The sequence below is a fragment of the Phyllopteryx taeniolatus genome, chromosome 3, assembly GCF_024500385.1.
Source record: "Phyllopteryx taeniolatus isolate TA_2022b chromosome 3, UOR_Ptae_1.2, whole genome shotgun sequence".
Classification (NCBI taxonomy): Eukaryota; Metazoa; Chordata; class Actinopteri; order Syngnathiformes; family Syngnathidae; genus Phyllopteryx; species Phyllopteryx taeniolatus.
In genome coordinates, this window is record NC_084504.1 from 31850813 (window position 1) to 31867086 (window position 16274).

Sequence of the window (16274 nt, forward strand, 5' to 3'; positions counted from 1 at the left end):
TTTCTGTTTGTTATTTAGCAGGCTACTTCCTGGTCTACGGAGGCGATGATCAGGTGGGAGGTGCCATTATGATTACGTGGGTAGGCGGGTAACGCAAATGATAAAAACACATCAATGTTAATTAAACTAGAAAGAACAAAGACATTTAATTAGTAGTTTTTGTGTGATAGTTGTTCATTAGCATTAGCCTCCCAGGGATTTGGGACCCTCTGAAAAATGCCTCGCTTTGGAAACCTTCACGACAAAGCCACAATTAAAAAATATTCTTTTCTTGGACACTGATCATGTGATATGATGATTAGAGTACTGTATATTCAAATGAATATCCATATACACTATGACATTTTAATGTGTTGGCAAGTAGGTTTTTGGTTTTTGTTGAAATATTACTCCAAATGTGTAATCAACTGATTTTGGCAGTCTCCAGAAACAAGGAAAAAAAATCTGCACAAATCTTTCCCTGGTCCATCTAGTGCAGTGTTGCTACAGACTTCCTAAGTGTAATGAGAAGTCATTAGATTTGTGCGTGATGCAGTTTGTTCTCAGTCCCTGGCTACATATTTATATTTCATACTTTGTGTTTCACACTGTATTACCAGCTGTGCCTTGTTTTTGCCATCTGCAGACAATTTACAGTAGAGAGATTTGTAATAATACCATGTTTTCTTCTTGCAACTCTCTCAGCAGACAGTGCACTGCAGATTCTTGACAGGTGCGCAGACATTTGCTCGTGAGACAGGGTGAGGAGGATTATTACTGCATTATTTAGTTTTCCTGAAATAAACACACACACACACACACACATTGGCTGCCTGGAATGATGTGTGACTATAAAGTCGGCATTGTGCTGCACATGCACCAGCAGCCAATTATGATTTACGCCGGCCACCGAGACCCACGGTGCAGCTTTCCCCCCCTCCAACAAGCGCCACTTAGTACTGAGGATTTTCCATCCATACCCTCTCATTTGCTCTGTATCTCCCCTTTTATGACCTTTTTACATTCACCTTGGCTTGTTCTCCCACTTGCTATCACCACAGTGGCTCAGGTTGTACTCGGCAGTCTAGTTTCAGTATAATAACTTGACACTTCACATTGCATTAGTCTTAGTCCTGACAACAAGGTTATGTGACCTATAGTGTCAGAGAGCATACACCATACTTGCTTGGAGAAGCTATTTATCAAGACAGCTTTGGGCCACCTATGATTCAGAGCAGAGCAAATACAGATCAGTTCTACGGAGGACATACAGTATTTGTACACAACCTTAGCGAGCAAACACCTTCATACTGTTTTGGCTCATCTTAAACAAGCCACGCCCCAGGATCATCATTACATTATGAAATTAATGTGAACTGCAATATTTATATGCAATCCAGACATTTGGTGTATGTGTGAACAAAACGTTTTAATTTATGATTGAAAGCATGTGAGAAACAGTTCAAGCCGAAGCACTCGCTAAAAAACAGAAGCTAGGGTGGGGTTGTTGGCACCCGCCGTTGCAGAGACAATGGCTGACGATAAGCCTCGATGATGTCATTCGAAGACCGAGACCCCACTGGTGCAGAAACAGGACAATAAGCAGCCCGCTGGCATGAAGTCAGATTTACAATACATTCATTTCATCGGTCACTCTTCACATTTACTTGGTATGCAAATTTTGTTTTTCTTATTAATGTGTTGAAATGGAATAATTCCATTGTATTGCTGATTAGAATTTTTGGTTTCTTAACTAGATTTTACAGCGGTAAAAATGCTGACTTTTTCCTACTTTATTTGGGAATTGGTCACCAAAGTGGGCGTCAAGTTGGAGACTTTACATTGGGTTAGCGCATATGGCTCACAATTATTATTCAAAAACATCCATGCTAGGTGCAATGATGAATGTACAAGCCCAATTCCAATGAAGTGGGGACGTTGTGTTAAACATTAATAAAAACAGAGTACAATGATTTATTTATGTTTAACACAATGTCCCCACTTCATTAGACTTGGGCTTGTAACTCCATTGTTGTGTCAGTTTTGCAGTATTTTGTTTGTTTATACTTTATTTTTCACTCTTTAGTTGAGTAATTAATGGTGGCTTGTTGTTCAGTGCAGCTGCCATAGATGTTAACGCTAACAGTCACCTCATGCTAGTGTGAGCTGTGCTAAGGTACACCTTGTAAATGAAAGGGAATTTGTTTCTTTCTTTCTGTACAGTATTATAAATTGGAATACGAGGCGGATTACCATTCGTATTGGAATGCTTTAGTTAGGACACACTGTACGATCACAGTTGAGATAATTCATTCTGGTTTTGTAATATGGGATTTATTCTGTTTAGTGTTATACTGACAAGCCGTAATGACGTGTTCAAAAAAGTTCGTTATCAGTTTGAACGTTCAATATCTTGACTTTGTAGTATATTCAATGAAATATAGGTTAAACATGATTTGCAAATCATTGTATTCTGTTTTTATTTATGTTTAACACTATGTCCCAACTTCAATGGAATTGGGGTTGTAAATTGCCCATAGTAGGTGTGAATCTTTGCCTGGTGGTTGACTGGCGACCATCTCAAGGTGTACCTTTTCCTGGATGGACGGATGGAGCTCAATAACTCCAGAAGAATTGTAATGCTATGATATGCGCTGTGTTGAACTGCTCTCTGTCACCGTTACGCAATTGCAGGCGTAGCGCCGGTGTTGATCTTATTCATGCCTCTCTGCCCTTCCCTGGGGTCCGTTGGCCCCTGTCTGCTTCCCGGTGCTGTCGGGAGTCTCACCGGGATCTTTTTCCCCTCTGCAACTGTTGCCACTAGCATGGACCCGGCTAATTCATCTTGCTAATGGCAGGTGTGTCAGTTGGGCGCTGTAATTGTGATTTCCATGTCCTTCTTTTTTTATCTGTTGCAGTTCCTTGATCTAATAAAGAGCACCGCCCGTAAACGAAAACATCTCCATCATCACTCAGGATGTTCGCACACACACACACACACACATAATCTTAATCTTACCATTAAAAAAATACAGTGTTTTAGGCTGCTATTTACATGATTAGGTCATTAGTTTTCATGTTTGCCATTTTCATATGGGTCAGTAGACTGACATTCAAATGTGTTCCCCCAGCTTGCAAATAAAAAAATATTACAAAATCCTCCAGTGTAAATAGAACAGGATGTGTGCTATTCATAGAGCTAACAGGTATTTGAGGACTAAGAGTTGCCAGAATGAAGTGAGCTCTCGGAGCAGTCGGAGTCGCTGGGGCATGAATCTCTAGAGAGCGCCAGACGTGGAATGAGCCCGGCTGATTTGAGTCAGGAGGAAGGTCGTCACCACACAAATGAAAAACATGAGAAGTGGTTCAAGGTCTAATCAAGTCCTCAGACTGCACTCACTGGGAGCAATTAAGTTCCTCCCCCTCGCTCAACATAGGTAACCAGATCCTCCTATTGACATTCTCAATAAAAGGTCATTTATTGTACACGGACAAAATGATCAGGCTCCATTGCCTCACAACCTCATAAGAAAATAGAACCTGGCAATAAATTGGTGTCTTAGGGACTGCGTTTGACCCGGGTTCTCATTTACAAAACTGACAAGGACATCATTTTCTTTTATTTGATTAGCAATCATTTAAGAGAGTGCTTACATAATGAGTGTGTTTTGTGCTGTATTTGTCGTCTATCTTCAATCAACACGCACAGCTCTTCGCTGCATAAATATCAAGACCTTGGCACGGAGTCGTCCCAAACCGCTGGAATTCATTACTATCATTGCTCGTCTGACACTAATGAAGTCCTGCTACTTTCTGCAGTCTTGTCTCCCCAACCACAATATTGTAATAAGTCATCCAAGAGTTGTGTGTCCAATAACCTTGCATCTCCTTTTGACAAAGACGATCAGGACAACGCAGCCATGAAAGGGTTTTTGCTTTTCAAAAAATGTGCTTTGTGTTTTCCACGTTTAAGATACATCAACACATTGCATGCAATTAGGCAGTCTATTAAATGTTATACGAACTGGAATTGCACAGTTCACGACACACATCTAGAAATTACATGATCGTGGTGGGAAATTCAGTATTCCTCGTTTCCTCTAATTCCCAAATTATATTTCAATGTAAAATGAATTCATTTGTTCCAGGCTCTGTATAACGCCGTATATAAAATAAATATGAAGTAAAGCAACTTGCTCTTATGAAGAAAAGATGTTTGCAGAGTGATATCGGAACCTAAAAATTGATTTATAGGTCTTGATAAATACGTGTATAATGCTGTAGGTGTATTTACGTCGCATTTGCTGAGTGAAATGTATTTGTGTACGTATTTGATTTATAATTTATTGTATTGCTCGTAGTGCACTGAGCAGCCAGACACTTTTGATGTCATATGTTCCATTTCCATTACACATTAACCCATTTAATGTATGATGTGGAATTTTAGCGACGTGAATAAGCCAACACATAGAATCATCGAAAAGAAAAATAGCCAGAAGGAGAACAAATTCTTGTGCCTACTATGCTTTGCCTTTAACACCTGTTTGTTTTATTTCAACCAGCAATCAGAATTGCACTTGTGATTAACAGCAGTCTGCTATCTCGTTTGCCCACGGTATCACGTGACCTGGTTAAACCAGGAAACCGTTAACCTGGTTCTGTCGGAAAGTCACAATATCCGGGCCACTAATTAAGGTGTTAAATCTAGTTTCTCCAATCCATACAAAACTGTTTAGAAGGGAGAATATGCGCTTTTGCAGGAGGCTATTTGTCATCCACCAGCTTCCTCGAATTGTTGCTGCACAGAGCCAAGAAATCATAAAAATACACAATATGACCCTATGAAAACACTTTTTTTATACTTCTGATCTGCATGAACTAGGCTGCTAGATGAATTTTCTTCCATTTCTTCAGAGATATTCTTTAAATGAGCCCAAGCTTACCATCAGCTATACACAGCGTCATCTGTATTTCCGAAATGTAATTATTATATTTGTGTCTTCCTTTTTCCTTCCCTCCCTTTTCTCTGCCTGGGGTTCAGTAAGGGGTGACAACTCGTAAGACTTGTACCTTTTCCTCTCTTTGCAAAGACCTTTCATTTTTCCTTGTCATAAAAACCCACAAAGACAAGATTGCTTGCTTACTTATTCTGTCAGAAAAAGAATGGCCAAAACAATAGCCAACGTGATTTCTAATCCGTAGTGTTATTTAGCATAGCCTATTGGTAGTAATATCACTGTGTGCTGTTGAGGGCATGGAAAACAAGGAGTCTTTGGAATAAGTAAAGAGCTTCTATTCCTAACACATTTATTTTGGCACGATCAGCAATGAATCATGGATGTGGCATGAAAGAGATGTATTTATCTGAGACCAGGACAAGGACTGGAGAGGCTTATCGAGCACTTTCACACATCTATTGATTTCCATGGAAGTGAGATGTACCATAGAGAAGTAAACATGTACACAGCAACTGTCACAAAAGCCTGGCAACATTTTCATGCAGTGATTATTTATAGAGAAGAGCATTTAAAGTAATTGCTGCACGCCAGCCTGCATGTGAGCTCTTTATAGTTTTATTGTGCACATCAAGTGCTTTGTTTTGATGGCTGCCGCCAAAAAAGCTCATTTCAGCAAAAGGTGTCAAGGCCATGCGCGTCGTGCACGTTCCTCATCGTGCTTACTTGCAAAGTGCCATTCTTATTCATGTCCGAGTGGGCATACGCCACACAACGGAGCGCTCACACAGAACCGATTGCGCTCCGAGCACGCACAGTCGGACTGTGGCGTAGATGCACCGACGTGACATTTAAAGCAAAGCTCGACACTTCTTGGCTATCTTTGGAAAGTGATGATGATCTTTGCTGTGCTGCTCATCAACAGTGAGAAAGATTGCAACGTACAGCCGTCTGCGGGCCACACTCATTTGACATGTTGACACAGTAGGTCCTTAAAAGTGCATGTGTCAGGAACTTGGAACTAATAGTGCAATGTGTAACTTCAGAAGATTAGCCGTGGCTGCTCTGGTGTTTAGAAGCAGTTTTTGAAAAATGTGTATGGCAGACGTACGTGAAGTGGGAGAAATGAAGGCGGCGCGGATGGCTCTGCAAGAGCGGAAACTAAGTGAAATATAAGATTGCTTTATTTTGATGAAGTAATCATGCGTGGGGAGCTGAACCTCAGACTGGGATGTCGGCCTTTGGTGATTCCGCAGAGCTTCTCTGAAAATGGCAGCATCAGATTTACAAATTGAAAATCATTAATAATTCTAACCAGGATGTGATAAATCTGGAATCACTCCCGATGAACCTGGACACACTTTCATAAATCAAAAAGATTACTTGGAAATTTTTTAAAATCTGACGTCAGGGTGTCAGGCTTACTAATGGTTTTTGTAGATCTCTCACCGTGATATATCATTAATCTGTGATACATTTGAAGGGTGTCACCAGGGCGATATGTGATTCCTCCAACATTAAGGATATGCTGGTCTGTGTCAATGCAGGAGTTGCGATGGCTGAAAGCGGTATGGGGGCGGGCTCATTAAGTTGCTGTGGGTTCAACACTCCATTGAATGTTGACCGTACAGAGGAGGAGGAGTTCAATGTTTAGGTTTTAATATTATGTATCAGTTCCTTGATCAGGATGATGACAAACAAGATTAAGGCAATCATAGAATGCCAAATAAGAAGCATTTTCGGACGAACCCGACCTAATTTCGTTTATTTATATTGTAGATGCTCATCAGCGTGTATATGATCAACAGGATCCTGTCAGTTCCTAACCAAAATATTTGATATGCACTATATTGCCATAAGTATTTGCTCACCCGCCTTGACTCACATATGATTTGAAGTGACATGCCATTGCTAACCCACAGGGTTCAATATGACGTCGGTCCACCCTTTGCAGCTATAACAGCTTCAAATCTTCTGGGAAGGCTGTCCACAAGGTTTAGGAGGGTGTTTATGGGAATTTTTGACCTTTCTTCCAGAAGCGCATTTGTGAGGTCACACATTGATGTTGGACAAGACGGCCTGGCTCTCAGTCTCCGCTCTAATTCATCCCAAAGGTGTTCTGTCTGTTTGGGGTCAAGCCAGTCAAGTTCATCCACTCTCATCCTTGTCTTTATGGACCTTGTTTTGTGCACTGGTGCAAAGCCATGTTAGAAATTGAAGAACTGTTCCCACAAAGTTGGGAGCATGGAATTGTCCAAAAATATTGGCTCCTCAGTTCCAGTGGAAGGAACTCTGAAGGATTCAGCAAACCAAGAGCTTTTGGACAATTCATTGCTCCCAACCCTCCCAAAGCCTGGGTCAAAGGCAAACACCACTATCGACCACTGATGCCACTTCATTTTCTGCCAGCCCGTCACGTTTCTCAAATTCTGATCAAAATGTGACATGCTTTTCACGTTCCGCCAAGGCTTTCTACGGATGCTGGGATGTTTGTGACCACAGCAGACTGCAATGAAGCTCCTTGGCGCCTTGTCAGACCATACGTAGGAGGACACAACACAATCATCACACGCTCAGATACGCAGTGATTGAACGCGACCAAACGGCTACCATACAACCGAGCTTGCAGTGAGAACCGTGACACAACGTGACATAATGGGACAAAAGGCACACCAAACACGGCAGAATGTGGCAAAACTTGAAAGGGCCAGGAGATGTTGGGGAAATACACATGCTTCCCGTCCAACAATGGACCGCCTCCATGTTTTGTTAGGCCCTCTTACTCAGTGTCACGTTTTGTTGCGTGAACCCCGTTTTACTACGACGGACTGGGTTTCTCATTGCCGTGGCAAATGTTTTGGCAGTTTAAAAATTTGGCAAGGAATCCAGGGAAAACACGGCCGGTCAATTTTGCCCGTCTGCTCCCCCTGCGTTGTGTCAAGTCCATCCTATTTTGTCCATCGTGGCCCGAAACGTTATTGGCCAGGGAGCCAGGAACATAATGTAAATGTAGCAAAACCTTTTGGAACGTGGGAGGTGAACACGCTGACAAGCACAGGGAGAACATGCTTGATTTCATTCAGGAATGCCGTGCTGCCCAAATTAAATCCTATTAACGTTTTGTAGCTGCAAATAGCAACAAAACAACAGTACAGTTTGTAGCTGTTGTTTGACATCCCATTGTTCTTCAGTTGTGTCGTTTAATGGTGGTAAGCAACCAAGTTAAACAAAAATACTGCAGATGGAAAGCATTATAGGGCAACATGATATGCGAACAGGGTTGTGATTACCATTTCAGGAAGTCACCATATTGGAGGTAGTGTTCAATAGTTGTGTGACTGTATATACACACTCTGAGCTCTGCGCTGCTGAAAGTATGTGCTGCTAAGACTGTGAGTAGATGCCATTGGAAACTAGGAGCTATTGACCATGATGGCGAACAAGGCACCTCTGTAATCTCGATGTCAATCAGTGAAAAGCATCTCCCGCATAGCCAATGGCTTTCATCTGAACGTCTCTCCAAAAGATCCAATTACTTTTTCTCTCCTTCTGTTCCTTTCACCATCTAATCGCCGCCCTCCTTCCTATGTGCTCGTTGCTTATCTGCTGTGATTATAGTCATTATGAAGCAACTCCGTCTGTTGGCGCCGAAAAGCTCAGCCAGATGCCTCTGCAAGGTTCTCTTTGGCTGACCGGAAAGTTCCGTGACTCTGCTTGAATCAACCGGAAGTTTTGCCATACCACAAAACGGAGATGAGGCCACGTTGTATACAACCAGCCACATGACAATTGTACTATATACTGACTGTGAGCTGCTCGCCCCTCTCTTTTATTTTCCTAACAATTTTTCTCTTAATTAACCATAAAGTGACAGTAATCCAGTGTCTGCCTGCTGCCTTTACAAAACAAACAAATGTCACAACTTCATAAAATTGAAGAAGCAGATAAAATATTCATGTGAATGATATCCCCCAAAATTGTGACCTTACAGCTCTGTTCACGGTTCAGTACCCTCCGAGTTTCTCCCAATTCGTTATTTCTTGAGTTTATGTACATGAAGATGGTGAAGCTCAGCTGGGCAGGCAATGTTCTGTCCTGATGGAAGCACATACAACACAGCTGCACTTTTCATGTTCAAACTGTCTCTTGCACGGTTTTAGCGAAGGGGGCGGAGTTTAAACCGAACAACCGAACAAAACGCCATTTTTTTTTTTTTCACAATGACATCAAAGGAGATGGCTGCTTTTGTGTTTGAAGTGGAGAATGATGAAAGTGTTGTGAAGACAGTCGAGCGGTAGGGTGAGTTCATTGCCGCCTCGCTCCGGGTCTGATTATCGTGTGCTATTGGCACCGAGCCCTGAAACAACTGTCAGCGTGACATGGGAATAATGATCTTCCTTTTTCAAGTACTGACACCTAGGCAACTCTGACATCTAAATATCTACAATGCTACACTTCAGAGATTCGACTTTTTCCTTTCTTTTACTTGACTTATTTCAGATCCGGATCAGAAACTAGTGAAATGTCTCGAGGAACTGTTTAGAAAGTGTATTATAAATTATAAAGATTTAGAATATGTTATTGTAAGATAAATAACACAGTATATTAAAAAAAAGCCCATTTAAATCTGTTGTATAAATAAAAAAAGGGGATTGTACGACACCCATCCACCACTAACATTGCCATGTTAAATTATTGAAAGGTCAGGATTTTTAGTTTAGTTTTTTATTTTTATTTTTATTTTTTTACAACATAATTGTCCAAATGTAATGGAACAATCAGCTTAACTTGTAATGGAATTAGCCCAAATATGTATGGAATGGAAATTTGCAGTCAGTCATGCAAAAATGAAAGCAATGTGGTTGGATTTGCGCACCCACCAAAACTTTTAAACTTGCGTGTAATTTTTTCTCAAGAACCCCCTCATATATAAACATACGGTAACTACCATGTGGACTTCTAAAATCCATATATTTTCATTTTTTTAAGCATTTCCCACTTGATGTACTGGCTATTTAGATTGTAATCTATCGTTGGTAGCTAGAAATGCTGCATAACAAGTTTGCATACCCATTTGTGGGTATGCACTTTGTTTTAATTATACAACTAAATAACAACTAAATAATTTAGTGCAAATTATTTTGCAGAGACCCAACCTGTAGGGCTCAGTTTGAGAACAGTTGCTTTACGTTAAAAAGGCAAGATTGATGATGATGTTTGTTTTCTAAACAAACAAACAAAACAAACAAAAAAAAGCATCTAATATTTTCAAAATAATCCACCAAAGGTATGCAGTGAAGCTATGTTTGATGTGACCATGGTGGAATTTTTGGGCCAATAGCCCGAAAGAATATCTCACTCATGGTGACGCAAAAGGAGCAACTTTGGGCATCCTATGGAAAAAAAAAAAGATCCTCTTTAGGAATTTTCCCTTTCATCACAACAATCACTCAAAGGAAGCATCCAAATAAGAAAAGAAAATCTTCCCCAGATGAAAATGATTACAGACTCTGCGAGGTGGTTACCTTCCAGCAAGCAGGTACCTAATTAGATTGCAACACCAGACTGTGTTTAATTTTGGGGCTTGAACGTGGGGAGTTTTGTTGTTTTCCCCATGCCAATCTGTGTCCGGGTGCTCCAGTGTTCACACTCAATCAAAAACATGTATCACATACACAACGTCAGGATTTGCGCCTTCATGGTTGCAGGCATGTTTTGCGGTACATTGTCATGTGACAAATAAAGTGGCTTTACCTACCTGTAACTTGTACAGTTTTATGACAGTTTGTACATATGACCCAGTCATATGTACACCCTAAGCCTGATTGACCAAAAAGTGGGCGTAACCTAAAGCGGGTGGCAAACAGGAGAGGTCCTCACAATCTGACAGATTTGGCGCGCACACGTTTTCCTAAACCAAGATGTGCGATGCACAAAGACTCCAAATCTGACTAACTGCTGTCATGAAATAAAATATTGATTTCATTTTGGATTTGTATTCTACAGTGATTTAATTTCACATGTTGAAGAAAACGCTCTGAAATTACTAATATTGGTCAAATATGATTTCCACCACAAAAACCTGGCATTTTAACAGGTGCGAGTGTACGTTTCATATCCAGCAGTCATTTTTCATTCATGACAATTCGTTTTATAACTGTGTGTCCTTAAATATAGGTTACATTTACCTAGTAAAACAGACAAGTTAACAGTCCTCCCAATATGTCTTGCAAGCTCCACATTTAGTCAGGCCGCTAAAATACTCCTCTGCTAACTATTATTGTACATAGGTTGGCAGTCTATAGTCCAGCCTGTAAAATCTTTCAGGAAGGGTCATTAAGGATATTTCATTATCTCCATATTGCCAAGGTCAGGTTGTCCATATATCCACTTTACGGCTGCTGTGGGAATATGCCGCGACTGTAGTATAATAGACCAAAAAATGTCCACACCAGGAATGATGGCAAATCAATACCGGGCGCGACTCATCAATACAAACCCCATTTCCACAAGCAGGAAGAAGCTACTCAGCTCAGGGGGGAAACATGTTGGGGAAAATATATTGAATCAGGTCTGGATACAAAATAAAGAATGTTGTTTTACTGTTAATACAATGTTTGTTTTGAAATGTTGCATGTGCCGGATGACTTGTCACAGAAGTGGTTCAAACTGGTTTGGCTTGATTTAGTTTTAATCTGCCAGCACTGGATCAGACAGTCCATAAATGTCCCCGCAGTCATGTAACCACGTTAAAGTAGAAAGAAACATGGCTTGTGACAATGATTTGGCCCATTTGTTACAGCTCTGGCAGCCAGGGGCCTCAATCTGCCTTTGGTTTGTTAGAAGAATGTTGATGCCTTCACTTTATTGCGCAGTAATGGCAGAAGAAATGTAGGATGCAGACAAACAAAGGAGCGTTTATATCATTGCGATTTATGGAGGAAGTGAAGCGAAAACCATTAAATCATTACAAAGACAATTACAGTATCATGTTCGACATGTACGCTTTTGACTGAGTATATAAACACAGACTTGCGGTGAGGTATAAATAATATAACGCAAAATTGTCTGTACACATAAGCTATTTGTTGAATAAAGATAAAAGAGAGTGTTGTGGCCCAACACAGAATCCCCAATGTGATGTGATGGAGAAATGAGAAAACAGCCTGTGGTTGTTTAACCAGCCGCTAGTAGCCTTGGGCGTTGTTTGTTTATGCAGCACAGCTTCCACCAAATGAATATCATACTGGTAAACGGATGCTAGAAAAATAGATGATGCGTATTTAAGCTTCGGCTGCCCTCCCTGCCCAAACGTTTAAATGTTTATCAATAGCTTTATATAACAAAAGATATGATAAGATGATTGGAATGTTGTTCGTCGCAAACGCTTTGCCCATACCGTTACTGTAGAAACATTGTCTTTGTGTGAGCGTTACACATTATGTGCCGCATGCTAATAGCTTATTGACCATGTATCGTGTAATGAGACCTTGAGTGCAGGGGCAGCCATGATATATGAGGGTGACAATTGGCCTCTGCTGCACTGATGACCTAATTTCAATATTCAGGGACTTGGGGATAGAAAGGACACTTTTCAAATTTCGAGCTACTGTGCGGACCGCATTAGCCGCCGGCTTACTGTACCCCTGCCTATAATCCCAGTGCACGCACAGCTTGGCTGGAAAAAAACACCCACCAAATCCCAACCATTCATCGTAGACACAGCAAGGTGTAGCCTGCCGTACAACCGCCGACAGAGTGCACACACGCAGCACAAAGCGTTTGACTCATTCCAGGAGTCACCTTCATCTTCTCCGTTCAGCTGACTTGATGCATGCATTCAAGAAAAATAAAGCAGGGGCTGATTCCAAAAGGGCTCTGTCTTCACAGATAACCTTGAGGATGTATGGCATTTAGCATTCCGCTCAACCCCAGACATGGCTTCCTGAACGCGGTCATGGCTTCCCTCAAGCACATATTTTCATCCCATGGCCTAATGCTGGGAAATAGTAATACCTTTCCATGCTAAACGGAGGCGTTCCATATGATTGTTCGTCAGAAGGTGGCTTCAAATCAGAATTTCAAGATTGTCATTGCACGTTAGAGCAAAATGAGATTGAAGATCAATGACCTAGTTACATTTTTGTCTTGAGAGGAGAGGAACACAAGTGGCACAAGTGCAGCATTCGTCCTTTATTTCTCTTGTATTACTGCGCAGAGATGTCCTGTATTGGCATTCATGTTGAATCGCTGCACCAAAGATGCGTGAAGCCACGAGAAATATTTGCTGTTTTAAACTTGAGCAAATATGAATTTGACATTACGTGTGGTATCTGTTGTACTGTCGTTTACTGTATTCTGGCTATGTTACTGTATACTAAGTGTAGCTTTCACTGCAGACACGAATACGGGCTGTCAGGCTGCGCATAGCGGACATGTGAGCCACAGGATGGCAGCTTTGCTCTCTTTCTTGCCAAGAATCATCTGTAAAGCTTTTAACCCCAAAATAAGTAATTGATGGAAAGACCAAGTACACTGAAGACCCGATATAACAGCAGATTGGACAGGAAGTTGGCCAAAGCAAATGCTTTGTAATAAAAGAGTAGTCTTTGAATGTGTGTGTGTGTGTGTGTCTTTGTGCCACAGGGACAGTGCAGTAGCTCACGGTGCTCCGACAGGTCCACTGTGTGTGGTGTTCTGCAGCATCAGCAGCCGGACAGGGGCCAGACGGTGGATTTATGATGCCAGGGAACGGAAATGACCTGCTTCTGTCATTGGGTGTGTGCCCCATCACGAGAGGCTCTAAACTATATTGGCACAGCGCTGACAGACATGTTTGTCATCCAGTCACTTTTGAAGATACCAAGCAAGGGGTATTACTCCTCTGACAAGCCCTTCCACTCAGTCTCTGTGTGTGTGTGTGTGTGTGTGTGTGTTAGCACTTTCCAACTCTATTTTTTGCCTCCACCAAGCATAAAAGTGCAAAAGCCAGAGGAATTGTTTTCGCCCAAGTTGAAAAACGATGTCAATGAAACTTTGTGGCCAATCGGCGTGTGAATAGCAAAACACATTTCCCCAAAAAATTGCATCAGATTAAAAGATGATTAGAGAAATTGATTTGCTCTTGCCGCAGTTTGTCTCAAAACAAATGGTAAACTATCCAACGCCTTCACGTCAACTTTTTGGAGCTTCTTGTAGCAAGGAATCCTTATTGTCACTCATTGGTGAGGATTTGTAAAGGACCTAAAGTTGTTACCAAGTACAGAATTACATTAAGCACAATGCAGAGTCAATGGCAGTTTTGTGTTACGTTGTAGGACCCCAGCGCAGGGAAACAGGGCGGTAAGGCAATCTTAACAAAGGATTTATCTTCAAAACACAAAAAGCAAACAGGGCACGTGGCAAAATCTTCATAAACCAAGTCCCAAAAAACAAGGTACAACGTAACAAAGAAACACTGGTGATAGACTCACTCCAACAGAAAACATATTATGACAAAGGAAACATGACTAGAGCAACAATGACCAGAAACAGACTGAAAGAAAGAAGGCAACTTAATACAAACAAATTGACGAGACAACAAGGCACACATGGACTAAACACGAGTGGTAGCGGGTAGCTGATTGGTTGACACAGAACGAGAACAGGTGGGGATGAAAACAAAAGGAGCAAACAAGTACATGGAACAGAGGAAAACATGAAACCAACTAAATCTAATCAAAATCAAGTTAACTACAGATCATGACAGAAGGTTATATGTTTTAGACCCACCCGTGAAAGGTGAAAAGCCATGATGGTGAGTTCAAGTTATTCCCCATATTGTATAGGGAACGAGTGCGTGTTTCCTAGCACATGTGAAAGTTTTGCGACTTCACTGCATTGCAGCATTTAAAAAAAATAATTTTTTTAATCGTACATATATTGTGGATTATTTGTTTTATTTCAGGATTTTGTTGAGTTTGTTTTTCCACACGGACTGTTACTGCACTTACGTAGCAATAAGCGCGAGCCACGTGGAAATAGTGCGTAAAAGACAGAGAATGTCTCAAGTTTGGGATCGTTTCACACTTAATAAAAGAAGCTAACATGCAGTGTGGCTATTGCAATGCTCAACTGGCTTAAGTAGCCTAACTGCACGTCTACGGTAAAGTAGACCGTAGCTAATTTAATACAGCCACCCACTGCTAGTTAGAACAAACCGTAATCCCTCCACAGGTGGTCAGGATTCAGTCACTTTATTGAACAAACGGTAACAAAATAGTGGAAACACAAGCAAATTCTGAGACAACCTGCCGATGCCCTCAGCTGACGTTGTCCCTCACCACGCAGAGTGGTTAACAGCCAGCTCTACGTTCTCATTTGCTGACTTCCACGTCACTCATCGGGCCAGGCCTGCCTTTTAAAGACTCACACACTTTCAACGTCACAGATACTATTTGTAGAACGTGAGGATGGCAAGTGGACAACTTTTATTGTTGTTTCACTTTGAGTATCATTTTTGTATGAATATTGAGGGAGCAGTGCTCCATTAGGTTGTCTTGCTTTTCAAATGGTCATAAAGCACAGGTAGCCGCCGTGATGGCGCTGTGTTGAAGTGTGTGGAGAGATGCTTAGCGAGAGTAAGTTCAAAAATGTTTTTTTTTTTCATGTTTAAATTGGTCTCCATCCTTGGTGTTATGCTTCGATTATGTACAGCTTGTCGACGGAAAGCACGAGCCACTTATTCTGCCCTATAGTCAAAATGGCAAAAGAAGATTAGTTGCCACGACACTCACCATTCAGTTTTTAGTTTATATTTACGTTTTAAGAAGTTAAACACTGAGTCAGAGGCGGAGTACCGAATGTCAGACTGGCTCGACACACCAGAGGGTGTTGAAGAGTGAATTCATAATTAACTCTGACCACATGTATGTAGAGGCAAGCAGATAACACATACCAAGATTACGCAGGGGGAAAAAAGAGCAGAGACTGCCAAGTGGATAATGAAAGACCCATGACTAATTAAATCACAATCGTATCTTAAATCAATCTGTTGTCAGTGCAAAATGGATGAAAGATGCTGGAACAAAAGCAACCTTTGCCTGTGGCTGATTCACAACTCTGAATCACTTGATCAGCTCATTTACTGTATGCACTATACCATTTATTAAAGATGAGGGCAAACCGTCAACTAAGCTCATCATCAAATCGTGTTTCAGATCATTTTAAGCAGTTTTACCGTTAACTACCTGGCCTACTTACAGCATGTGATATGCACAACAGACACCAAATTGTCTGAGCATCCGACTTGAACTTCCAAAGATTTCCACCATCACCCAGCAACCATCCACGCAGCCTTGC